This window comes from Epinephelus moara, chromosome 20, assembly GCF_006386435.1.
Source record: "Epinephelus moara isolate mb chromosome 20, YSFRI_EMoa_1.0, whole genome shotgun sequence".
Taxonomy (NCBI): domain Eukaryota; kingdom Metazoa; phylum Chordata; class Actinopteri; order Perciformes; family Serranidae; genus Epinephelus; species Epinephelus moara.
In genome coordinates, this window is record NC_065525.1 from 24,120,938 (window position 1) to 24,133,512 (window position 12,575).

General features: G+C 40.2%; 1 long non-coding RNA gene across 1 annotated transcript in view; it reads left to right on the forward strand.

Moving 5' to 3' along the window:
* Nucleotides 1-7,285: 7,285 nt before the first annotated feature.
* LOC126408196 (uncharacterized) overlaps nt 7,286-12,575 on the forward strand; it is a 76,299-nt gene continuing 71,009 nt past the window's right edge. Inside the window, exons 1-2 of the long non-coding RNA XR_007571843.1 lie at nt 7,286-7,370; nt 9,495-9,562. This is a non-coding gene — a long non-coding RNA (uncharacterized LOC126408196). The remainder of the gene's footprint in view (nt 7,371-9,494; nt 9,563-12,575) is intronic.

Consider the following 12,575-nt stretch of genomic DNA (forward strand, 5'->3'; position numbering starts at 1 on the left):
ATATGCTGCATATATGTATGTAAATTAAGACGCATTAAGACTGTCGAGCAAATCCAGTTTTAATCAGATTTGACGATGAGTCGTGATAAGGAAGTGAGTCATCAGCTGTGGCGCAGGCAGTGAGGAAAGACAGAGACAACTGAGGGTTAAGCTGCAAACCTCTTCTGACAAACCTTGTCTGTGGAAGCTTTAGTGGACAAAATGACAAGTGAAATATGGGGTCAACTATCAGTCATTCATCAATGAACCCATCCTGTCATCATTTGAATTTTGAGCACTAGGCAATATTAACCTTCATGACCCCCGAGTCGCATAGGACAGCTTGGCGATGCCTAAGACTGACAGGCACAGTATCAAAGTAACTGTTGGATGTCACTGTTATAAATGCTTTCAGTCACATAAAGCCATGGATGAAATGGTACCAGCATGATGATAGGCACTTGAGGAGCTCTTCATAAAAGTCTTATCCTTACTGCTTTACGCTGATGCTTTGGCAAGACTACGCAGACTCTTCAGACATAAAATTTAAGTGCTATTCTTTGTGAGGATATTTTAAAACAATTACGAACTTTTGTCTCATAGACTGCTTGTCCTTTGTGCTCGAATAGTAGCTCTGCCAAGTAAAGCTGCCAAGGGCCATGCCAAGGCTCAAGGCTGTTTAATCGTTATGATCTATATGAGTGGACAGAGCAATGAGGCCTCCATGAATAGAGGGTACTTCTGTGACCTCTGCTGACCTAAGAGTCACTGCTCTTAAGTTAGTCGGAGATAAAGTTACATCCAGTGGGAGCTGGGTGATATCTGCTTACTGCCATCGCCTTGTGGGAAATGTGGTTGACACAAGGAACCATGACTTCTAACACTATACAATATTAACAAAGATACATGATCAGCAGGCTCCGAATGTAAACGATAGCTTTATCACATTTGCGATGTTTGTAAAATAATAACTGTAGATAAGTCTCTGTCCAGGCTGAAGTTTAAAATGGCTGCTCTCCTTTCCTGCACTTAGCTGGATTATATTCTCTGTTGGTAAATTACTCCCTTTGGAGAGAGAAATTAACCCAGATTTCCATATCAAAGCATTATGAATTGAGCCATTTTCCCTGCCCTCCCGTTCTGCTGAAAAGAGAGAGTGGAAGGAGTCTGTAGAAGTAGCCTGCAGTGATATGCAGGCCGTACAGGGCTCCTTTCTTACAGGAGCAACACTCTAACAGAGAGAATCAGCAGCTTTCTACTGAAGCGAAGAATGAGATCACTGGGCTTTTTGTGCAAGGTCAACTTCGAGGCAAGACACATCGTGTTTAAAATTCAGTCCTATCCTCACCGAGCACTTGAAACACACTGTGCCAGCCGGGGAACCTGCTTGCCATTATGCAAAGAGGCGGCGGGCTTAAAGTAAATACGTAATCTTAATGAATGCTGAGATCTGTGGAGGTGGGAGTGGGGGGAGCCCAAGTCAAGTAGAGAAGGGTCAGAAACACAGGGTGAATAATCCTGTGTGTCAACAAGACACAACTAGCTCTCTCTATCCCAATATGTAGCCATGTTTACAGTAAACAGAATTCTAAAGTTTTTTGACATCTGACATTGTTGTTCTATCGCAAAATATGCAGGAGACTCCAGAAAGAATCTCATTAATTTTTTTAAATGTAAGAAAGTTGTTTAATACCTTGTCTTATTTACAGACTGAAAAAAACTGAATTCTAATTACTGATTGAGATAGGAGAGGTTTTACGATAAATCAACAGATGCTAATGGATACTAACAACGGAAGGTAATTATATTTCTAGCTGCAAACAATAGGCTATTTAACATATGATTTTAGACTATTAAACATTAAAACAATTAAACATTATGTCAACTTCTGCTATTAAAGAGCTTGCTTACATTTGCTTATTTGTCTCATACATTGTGACCTATGTCATTGGCCCCAACTTGTCTCAGATGCATAAATTTAAAACAAAAGGACAGCCATTAGATGACATGTCACACAATATAGGGGTCTTGTTCTGGCCCCGTGCCTGCTGGCTGTGTCCTTTGCTTTGCCCACTTTGCTCTGCGAGACTGCCAGGACATTGAGCCTGACACGTCAGAACTGCTGCTCTCTTGGTGCCCTCTTTCATTCGCACTATCACAGAGTCAAAGCCTGCAGAGACGAAGCTGTCCAGAGACTGAGCCCTGCTGGGTTTGACTGGGCCAAGATCCGATCAAGCCTCGAGGAGAGGGTCATCCTCTTCCCTGACTTCTACTTGCTATGATCTCTGAACCGATTCTAAAAGGCCTCTGACTTGATTTGAGCAGACAGTCCCCCTTGAAAGCAGCCTTTGGTTTGGCTTCTGTAGCCTGGAACGGGAAGAGCAGGGTCAGGCTACACACAGGCAGGAGAAAGCTCAAGCAAAGGCAGTGTGAGGAGGGGGGAAAAAAAACAGAGCTGATAGCCATGCTCCAGGTGCAGATGGCACACTGTTTTATGTGTGGCCTCAATGGATTATGTCAGCCAAGCTACTGGAGGCATATAATATGGAGAGATCACACAAAAACATTGTCAACCAAAATTCAAAGATTCATTAACAAAGGTCATCACCATGACAGCAAATGCCTAATAGATGGCCAAGACTCTTGAAGTCACCATGAGGATAAGAGCAGGCTGGATAAAGAAGTCTTGAAATGAGGGCAGGAATTGTTATTTTACAATCTCACAAAAGGTTTGTACAGTAAATCATTTAGCATTCATACAGGATTTAAATAACAATTTCCAAATGCTTTCAAAGCCTTGCATCACAGTGGAAAGTAGGATTTGTGATACACATAAACCTTCTAAACAAAATTAATAAAAGAGAGCACTTTAAATAAAATGGCACTTACTGTATGAACTAAGTCAGAATATTTTATTCAAGGGTCCAATTATTCGCTAAGTAATACGCCTTACTTCTGCGCATTGTGAAGATATGATCAAGGCGGACACTGCCCCTAAGGAGCCGGGGCTGCAGCAACCCTGAAAACCAATAATGGTCAGAGGTCAGAAAAGGGGAAGCAAAGATCCAAGTCCCATCCTATTGTGTGACATGTTTCCTTCGCCTGCTCGCCCCAAAGGCTTAGTGTCAGTGTTAACACTTCAAACACTCAATATCTTCACAAAACACAAAGGACACAACTGCTTGCCATCCACATCATTTCTTCCAGGAACAGAGATATGGATCCTTCCCAAAGGTCACTGCCAGCTGGAGTTTCAATGATTAAGCACAGCTTTGTTGTTTGACTTTTTTCCTGTAGCACAATCTACTTTTAGGTGCAAATTGAGTAGTTTGTTCCATATTAGAAAATAAAATTGGATCAGGTTTTATATGTCAACTTTAAATTGTAATGGGTGGCCATATTTGTTGGATAGCAATTTTATAATTTAAAGGTGTATATTCAGTTAGATAACAGAGCACAGATTGCCTTTTTTAACCATAATGCATATCTGTAAAAGTAATATTACTGTTGCTTGCCAAAAAGAATAATCTGCAGCAATGATGCAAACAGTGATAATGTATAAGTATGCAGAGGGCAGTGTGAGTGGGTGACTATAACACACCTACATATGTTCCTTACTATAACATCGTTTTTTCTAGTATAAGGGTGATAGCTTCCTCTGATACTTTCCCTGTCCTGCCACTCTTGAACCCATGAATACTCTGCCTGCAAGCTACGCTGCCACTGAAGCTACTTCAACAGCACGCTCCTGAATCAGTCAAAAGACAGCATTGTTACCAGACAACTGAGTCCACCGTCTACTCTGTTACACATTTATGGAATCATGCACCAGAACACAGACAATGTCGTTGGCTAATCTCACAAGACCGGGATCCAATTTCAAGCAGGCACGGGTGATTCAAGAATCAATCTGGTTAGCTTCCTGTTTTTAGCCTGCTGCTGTTATACTCTGGGTGTAACTCAAAGGGATCTCCAGTTTCCCTGGAATGTGTTCCTGCTCCTGAGGTGGTGATAAAACACCTTATTTTATGGGTCGCTGATTACTCACTGTACCCTGATGTGTGTGTGTGTGTGCTGATACCAATCTTAGTGAGCACAAAACTAGAGAACTCTCCATATTTACAGTATCCTCCAATTTTGCATTTTTCTTTCCCATTCTCCCATACAACCACACACATAAAAAAAATAAATAAAGAAAGATCTGCGGCAGATAAATATATAATTGTTTGTTCAAGTGTGTTTTGCACAGTATGAGACCTTCCGATTGCTGCACCAAGTAGAATGCACTGCAGGCAGTCTCTTGAGGGAAGGTCTCATTTTCTGCCTCCCGCCGTGAAATATTCAGTCCGGCCTGAAATAATATGGGACTCGTTTCAAGGCTTAGCACTTTTCAAATATGCTGGCAATAATGGACAGGGCATCAAATGAAGCACAGCCTCTCCAAGCAAGGGGAGCAGAGGTTTTGAATCCACAGCCAGGGTTTCACATAACACCAGAGACAGTTGAAGTGCAGTCTACATATACAGTGTAGTGATTAGTTATTGGTGGGATGAGCCTGTGAATCCATGCCAGCATTGATTTAGTCATACTGTACGAGGTCTGTTTGGTTGGGGAATATATAATACAAATTCACATCCCAATATTATTTCTAAATACCTTAGTTGGATACTGCAGAGTGCCAAATTATATTTCCATATTTCTCTGCTTTATGCATATCACCAGGGAATCTGAATTTCATTCAGTCTGAAAAAGAAAAGAGAGGAAAATCAAGGGTGCACCATAAATGCACAGAGATGGAGTGCAGAAGAATGTTATAGAGGGGGCTTTGGTGAAAGGATTCAAGGATTTAACAATCCCACATCCTCTCAGCCTGTCCTTCATCTCTAATAATCAAGCTTGGCCACAGAATATCCCTCTGGATGGGAAAAAAACATGTTGCCTGTCCGCCTCTCACTCATCTTTAGACTGCCAGTCTTGGGTCTTCCTCTTGAAGTCTTCTGTCACATTTATGGCTTCAAACACTAAGCACAGCCTTTTTTAACTGACTGCCATGTCTTTAAAGCTAGATATCTTTTTTGTACTACATTAGCATGAGATGAAGGGCAGTGCGTCTGATGCAAAGGAAGCCCCGAGAAGGCTGGACCACAGACACTATGAACTTGTTTGTTGCCGTACACCAAAGGCCACCAAAACAAGCTAACTGGTTTCGGCTCAGGTGAAGTAGAATGTGTAAGTCCGTGGTATCCCTGCATATTCATGAGTGCACATGTAGACAAAGCAAGTGCTTGAATTTGAGAGTGAAGTCAAATTTAGATTGGTTCTCCAGAAATGGTGCATGCATAAAGGTCCAATTGTTATAATTTGGAGACACATAATATTCACAAACATTATAGAGCACACCAAAGTTTAGGAAAAGCTTGTGTTGGTGTGCGAGGGTATGCTCTTATCTGCTCTCTTTTACAAGTGAGGACACCCAGGGACATGTCAGCATAATTATCTATAATTGATTATCTAAAAAAGCTAATAAACATAAAACTTCTGCAATCAGCATCACATAATTGTACATTAAAACAGTTAATATTAGGCAGACCCCTCCAGAGGTCATATCATAAAGACTATCTGTCTATCTATCTATCTATCTATCTATCTATGTTTTTCGATGACATGCTTAACAAAAGTGTTTTCCTTTGTGCGCTCTAACAATCCAACTTCAAAAGTCTTGACTCAAAAATAGATAAATAAATAACTAGATATATTCTTTTAAAAAATATATATAAAAGAAAAAAGCAAAAAAAAGTTTAGGTTTGCAAACTTGAAAAAGAGTTTGTGTATTTCTTGCATGCCCGGAAGGTTGGCTGCCGTGAGAGCTACAGAGGCAGGAGAGGAAGAAGGAGCTCCTGAAACCGGAGTGTCCACTGAGCGGCGCCGCAGCCCGCAACTTGCACCAGCAGAGTCAGCCGGCGTTTCCTCCCTTGCAACACGCTGCAGGGCCAATCCGCTCGCACACCCCGTGTAGGGTTACAATGACAAGGGCCCTGTCTGAACCACGACTTTTAGAAAGATAATATTACAGGTAGGTGCAAGCCACGGACCGTGTCACTATCGATAGACAAATTAAGCATTGAAAAACAAGACCGTGACCCAGAAATTCTCGCTTTAATCGGGTCACCGTGCTCGTTTTCAGCACTGAGTGATAATGGCACCTCTCACTGTCCTTAGCATTTGAAGTCCCCTTACCGCAACCTGTAGCTTTTGGGGCAGTGAAAATTGTCCAGCTGGACGCCTTGTATTTTCCCCTATTGGTGCCTTTGTATGTTTTGAGCCATGTACACCTGCCTGCTGATAGCTTTCAACGTTTTTTTTTTTTTTTTCAAAACCTAGTTGAAGGTCAGTTCTCTCCTCTAATGAGCTGCTGTGAGGATTTCTGTCTGCAGAGCTCCAACCAAGGATGCAGATAAATGTGCACAGCCTTAATTCACTTGTAACTCTAATGCAAGTTAAGTGAAAGTGTTAAGAAACAAGAATGGACTCGTTTTCTGCAAATTCAATCACTTTATTTTGTTTATATCGGTGCCTGTTTTCCCTATCAGCCTCACTAGCCATATTATATTCAAGGTTTACCTTTTTAAAACACTGATGTGCAGAATTGACCACATCTCTCTAACCCTCTTGTCAGCTCTGCAACATGCTGGAGGACTCCACTGGTTGGAGTCAAGTGAAAAGCCTCAGTAAAAGAAGGGTAAATCTCTTGTTTTTATGTTGCACATGGGGGAAACAGCCTGAAAAGTCCAAGTAGGCTCGTCGGGCGTCGAAAGAAACGCCGAGATGCAAGCTGAAATTTCTCTGAAATAGGCCGAACAGAGAGTCTTTTGCTCCTACAGGGTTTTGTTCAGGGTTCCACAGAGAAAGCCCGATGCAAAGTGGGCCTACAGCCAACTGGGATGGATTCTAGGGTGGAACCTAAACAGATGGGAAATAGTATAAAGGTGAACGCAAGGTCAATCTGAGCTTCAGTGATAAAGCTGTGGGCACTGCTCATAGCAGTGTTTTAAAAGTTGACTTAAGAAAACAGATTGTGTGGTCAGAGTAAACTCTTAAGACCATATTGGGCCTTTTTTTTCCAGGCTCCTTTTGTCTAGATTGCCACAGGCGGAAGCAGCAGACACCAAATGGTCAAAAAATTGTTATCATTATGTTTGTCTGGAAAATCAGCAGAATGGGGGTGTTGATTTCCAGCGGGTGGGTTTTCCTTTGTCCCTTTTTTTTTTTTTTTTTTTTTTTGTTCTAACCCAGATTTTCATGTTTAACAGGCCCACAGCTGATCCATCTCCCAGTGCACAATTGAGACAGAGGAGGTTAAAGCACTCTGAACGCACGGGACCATATTGCAGGTAATTAATATGTCAGCTCAATGATGAACTTCGTCAATACATCTATCACCACACTTACTTGTAACTGGAGTAGCTCGTGGGATGCTGCCGAGAGCGCAGACTGGGAGTACATTTGTCCATTAGTAAACACTTCATAGTGTGTGTTGTGATTGGGGAGGTAGCGGGGCTCCTCTCTGTCCAGTTGCAGTCATTTTCGCCCGTCACCTCCTCATCGCTGTAAAAACACTTGCTGTGGTTTGGTAGATTAACAGAGAGCCCCCTAATGGAGTAATTACACCGAGCCAAACATCTATTTTTCACCTGTGCTCTGCCATTATTCTCTGTCCCCTATCCACTCCATTGGAAGTCACTTACTCTCCTTACAATGAGTTATCATTGACTGCCATTTAGACGTTCTGGAGCAATTTGTCTTACTGAGGCCACGCGCTGGCCTCATTGCAAAGAACAATCATTCTCCCTCCAATATATAAAACATTCATGGGGAAAAGGAAGAGAAAATGCCCCACAAACAGATAGTAGAGAGTGGCTAATAGATACTATAAAGGTGACAGACAAGGAAAATAATGTAGGAGATTACTGGAGCGGGAACAAGCCAGCACAACCAGTACAAAAGCTTCAGGGACTGTACCGCTGGAAAAAAAATCCTTCACAAGACAAATGTGTTAAATGGGTAGTATGGCAGCTATTGGTGGTGGTAATTGCTGTTGTTGCAAACAAACTAAGTCTCAATTTAAATTTAAATTCTAAATCTTTATTTTGCCATTGTAATTTACGGTTTTTCTTTCATTTGTCATATTTGGTAAATGTTTAGCCATTCTTGTGCAACATTCAGTTCCAATTTGCTCTCTCTTTTTGATGGTTTCTTCTTTGACTGACTGCTTTTTACTGATTGACTTAAAGTCCTTGATATTCCACCGCTGTTTTTCCAAGCTTTATATCAATTTTTCCTATGTAGTATGTAAAAAGGACACCTTTTTATCTCCTGGCTTGTAGGTCACTGTCATTTCACCCAGTCGCAGTCTGGTTCAGCACCAAACTATTGGGAATAATATGGAAAATATTTCATTAAAGATCGAATTAACAGACAGTATGTGCAAGGTTAGAGTTCCCCTTTTGCGAGAGCTCCTTTTTAACATCTACTACCTTTTATTTAGCATAGTTTTTGTCTTACACAAAAGTATAGCTGCTGCTAGAGTATTTAACTATGAACCAGTGTCACACAGCTCTTGAGAAGGCAAGCATTCCCTTTTAGACAGTGGCTTCACTGCTGTGCACAGTCCAGCGCACGTCCCCACTCAGTCCCAGCAGACAGGGTTAATCACATTCGTAACTGAGTGTTTTGTTAGATTAGTCTCTCTCACTGCTTAACACAATGACAAATAACCATTATTCTTTTTCTTGCACTGATAATCGGGACAACTTAAACATTTCTTACTAGCACAAGTGAAACCATTAATCCTCAGCGATACTGCTGATAAGTGATGACTTTGGAGTAATGGCCCTGTCACCTTTAAAAAAAAAAAAAAAAAAAAAGACGAGGGAAAATTTGAACAATTAAAACAAGATACCCATTATATTTTGTGCATCCCATCGCTTTGTGTCATCAGGAGGGATCTGACAGTGGTAATGGACTAAATAATGGAATGGAGTTTTTAGTTGATTATTACGGATTTCATTGAAGATGTCCTCAAGACAAAAATGACCAGTTTAAATACTTAAATGATAGGTACAGTTCCTTATGTATTATTTCTATGTCTATGTTAGTTGATTAATGGATTGACAGGAAATTAATCCGCAACAATTTTGATAACACGCTAACCTGAACCAGTTTTCAAGCAAAAACTCCAAAAATTTATTGGTTTCAGCTTCTCAAAAAAGAGAATTTGCTGCATTTCCTTGTCTTTATTTTTCAGTTAATTGAATATCATCAGGGTTTGGGTTGTTGGTCGAACAAAACACAACACTTTATGACATCGCCTTGGACTCTAGGAAGTTGTGATTGATCATTGTTTCCTGCTGTTTTATAAACCAAACAGTTAAATATTGAAAATAATAATTAGCTTTCCCTCCTATCTGCGACAATTTGGCCCCATGAATCTTCTGATAAGTTGTGTTTTTCTGCAGCTGGAGATGCTCGATGGCTTCATAAACAAAGAGGCAGTAAACATAAACAGCAAGAGAAGGCATTAAAGGTAAGTGCTGGAATGCATAAAAAAACACAGCTGAAAGCCTTGATACAATGGTGCTGCTGCATGCAGGTACATACCAAACAGTAGTGTGTCTGATACTTCACTAATCTTAATAGAAATATAGGTGAGCAGAGATTCCATTGTATCCTGACAGTGATATTATTATCTTTAACAAAAGAATGATATACTCATGGAGTTAGAGCTGTGCTCTCCCAAACATACTGCACCTTTATGTCCTTCAGTTGTATTTACAGACAGTCCAACATGACTACAGTGTGTGTCGTTGTTGTGATGCACCGGTTACATTGTGTAGCTCGCACTGCACCCTTTGAATACCCTTTAATGTGGGCTGGAAACATGTCAATAACTGTTTAAATATGAGCTAACTACAAGTGCTGAGAGGAAATATTCAAAGACTTCACATAGGCTAATTGAAATTCTCCCAATTTAATCGACTTCACCATCATATGTTCTATTTGTCATTATGGCTGTCTGCAGCACTAATCAGTTGTTAATGTAGCTTCCTAGAGGTGTTACACTATAACTGACAGGATGAAAATAAACACGCATAATTGAGTTCTTGATTGATTATGATTTGAGATTATTTTCCCATTTTCATTTAACGACTTCAGCTATCTTGACATTAAGAAAAAAGCCGTATTAATCGCACTGTACATTTGGTCAGGTTACATTGTTAGCCTTATTGTCAATTTGGTAATAATAACTTTGAACGCAGTTGGATTCTCTCTTACTTAATGGATTTATTATTAGAATAAGACGAAAACATGCCTACTTAATTGCTTGAGGCTGCTCAAGACGGGCAAATCTGTTCGTGTTTGAGTTTGAATCATTTTTGTTCTTGTTTGTTTCATCAAGCACACTGACTAAAACAGGACACTTGCTGAGAGTCAAAGTAGAACTAATTAGCCAGTTGAATATTTCCAGTTACCACATATCATCCTTTTAAAACAGATGGCGAAGAAAGATACTTTTACCACCTCATTTAGTCTTCATATGTCATCAGTTTTTAATACATTTTAGAAAAGGTTCACCCAAAGATTTAGTTATAAATGACAAGAAATTGAAACATCTGAACAACTTTAGATTAGACTCTTGTACTTCTGTGTCTTTCTTGTTTTAGAAGACTCATACAGTACAACTTGCTTTAGAAATGTTAAGGTTAGTGTTTGTGGCGATGAGTGCTGAGGAAGTATTTGGCTCCATAAGAAGAAACGGTGCCAAAAAACAACCTTAAATTGTCCTGGATGTTGGTCATTGTTTGGAACCCTGACTTTACACTATTCTCATACTTCCCAGTTTCTTACTATACCATTATTTTGATCTATCAGTGTCTCATCCTACATGCCAAACTCTCAATTCGTTGGCAACAACTCAGTCCCAGGCACTTGATACTTAGTATTTCTATGGCCGTAGCTCTGTTTTGATCAAAGGGATTCAGGGGCCTAAGTTTCAAATCCCCCAAAGCCCATTTTGGCTACTCTTTGTTTAGCCCATTGGCATTCTGACCCCATGCTTCTCAGACTTTGAACTCAAAGCTTGGAAAAGCCGTATCGCTTCTTTAAACACATTATCAGTGGGCTAGGTTTTAAGAATATCACTAATCATCTTAAGGTTTTAGTGCAGTGTGGCAGGAGCGTTCAAGCCTCGGGGCCCATTTACTGGCATGGCCACTGTAAGAAATGTTCTGTGAAATATACGATAACTCGATGGCAGCAAGTGTTTTGGAAGTCGATGCATTTCGTATAGGAGCAACTTAAATCTACACTTGTGCAGCAATTCACTCTAAAAGTGAAATTGTTTAAGTGTACAACTTAATTTTGGGGTCATACCAGGGTGGGAGCAGTTTTGTGGAAAATATGGTACTTGAAAACAGTGTGATGTTTCTGATATCAGTTGGGTTGTGGCGTGACTGCTTGTAGCATCCTCCGTGTTGCATCTGAATACAGACAGCCTGGTATTTATTTACCTTCAGTTCACTTATGCAGCTCTGCCGATTTAACTGACTTTGTGTGTCAGGGTAAAACTTGCTCCTCCACATCGGAGAACTTGACTCTACGTTTAATTTAAGCTGTTAATGCTACAGTTTAATAAATAATTTATGTGTTACTGTCAAGAAATTGGCATTAACTGCATACGTTTTGAAAGGGTGATAGAGCTCATACATATTATACAAGGATTATACAAAGTGGAAATATGAAGGAGTCAGATTTCTATGGAACCTGCTTGCTGCTGCTAAGCGCTGCATATTTTTGCTGGCTCATTTTCTGTATTTATAGTTTACTGTTTGTCTGAACGGAAGCAATACTGTAGATTGTATTTTTGTCTCAGTGCTAGTAATTGTTGGCCATTTTTTACAGCAGCAACCCATAACAGTTGGCACCCAACAACAAGTCTTATATAGCCTGAACTTTGACAATGTTTTATTTCATTATTCAAATGCACTATATGTTATATTATTTTATACATAATCTCGTAACTAAATAGTGTCAGTTACATTGACTATGTTTGTTCAGTTGTTGAAAAAAAACCCCGGACCAATTAGATATGTTTCTGTACAACTTGCGCACTATCTGCATGAACAATTGTCCATATGTCATATGCATCTGCTTCGTCCTATTGAACACAATACACTACCTGCAGTGCAACATGTAATAGTTGTTGATGATGCTGATAAAAATATGATTTAAACGTTATAAAAATGTCTTATAAACACACAGGACCATCTCTTTGTGCCCTGTCTTGAGAATGAATGTGATTGCATACAACTCTGTTTGTGCCCCTCTGCTCCTCTCACACCTCCTCAATCTCATCAGCCCCCATGCTAAAGATTTGGCACCTTGAATTACATTGTCTTCATCTGGAAATATTTCAGCTGCAATTCTGCCACTCTAAAGGGAGATGAAGATAAAGGAGAAGAAGGTAAAAACACACCCTGTTGTGTGAATCCTAGAGAAGGCCTTGAACCCTGCCATTCATCCCTTTCACTTCATCAGCT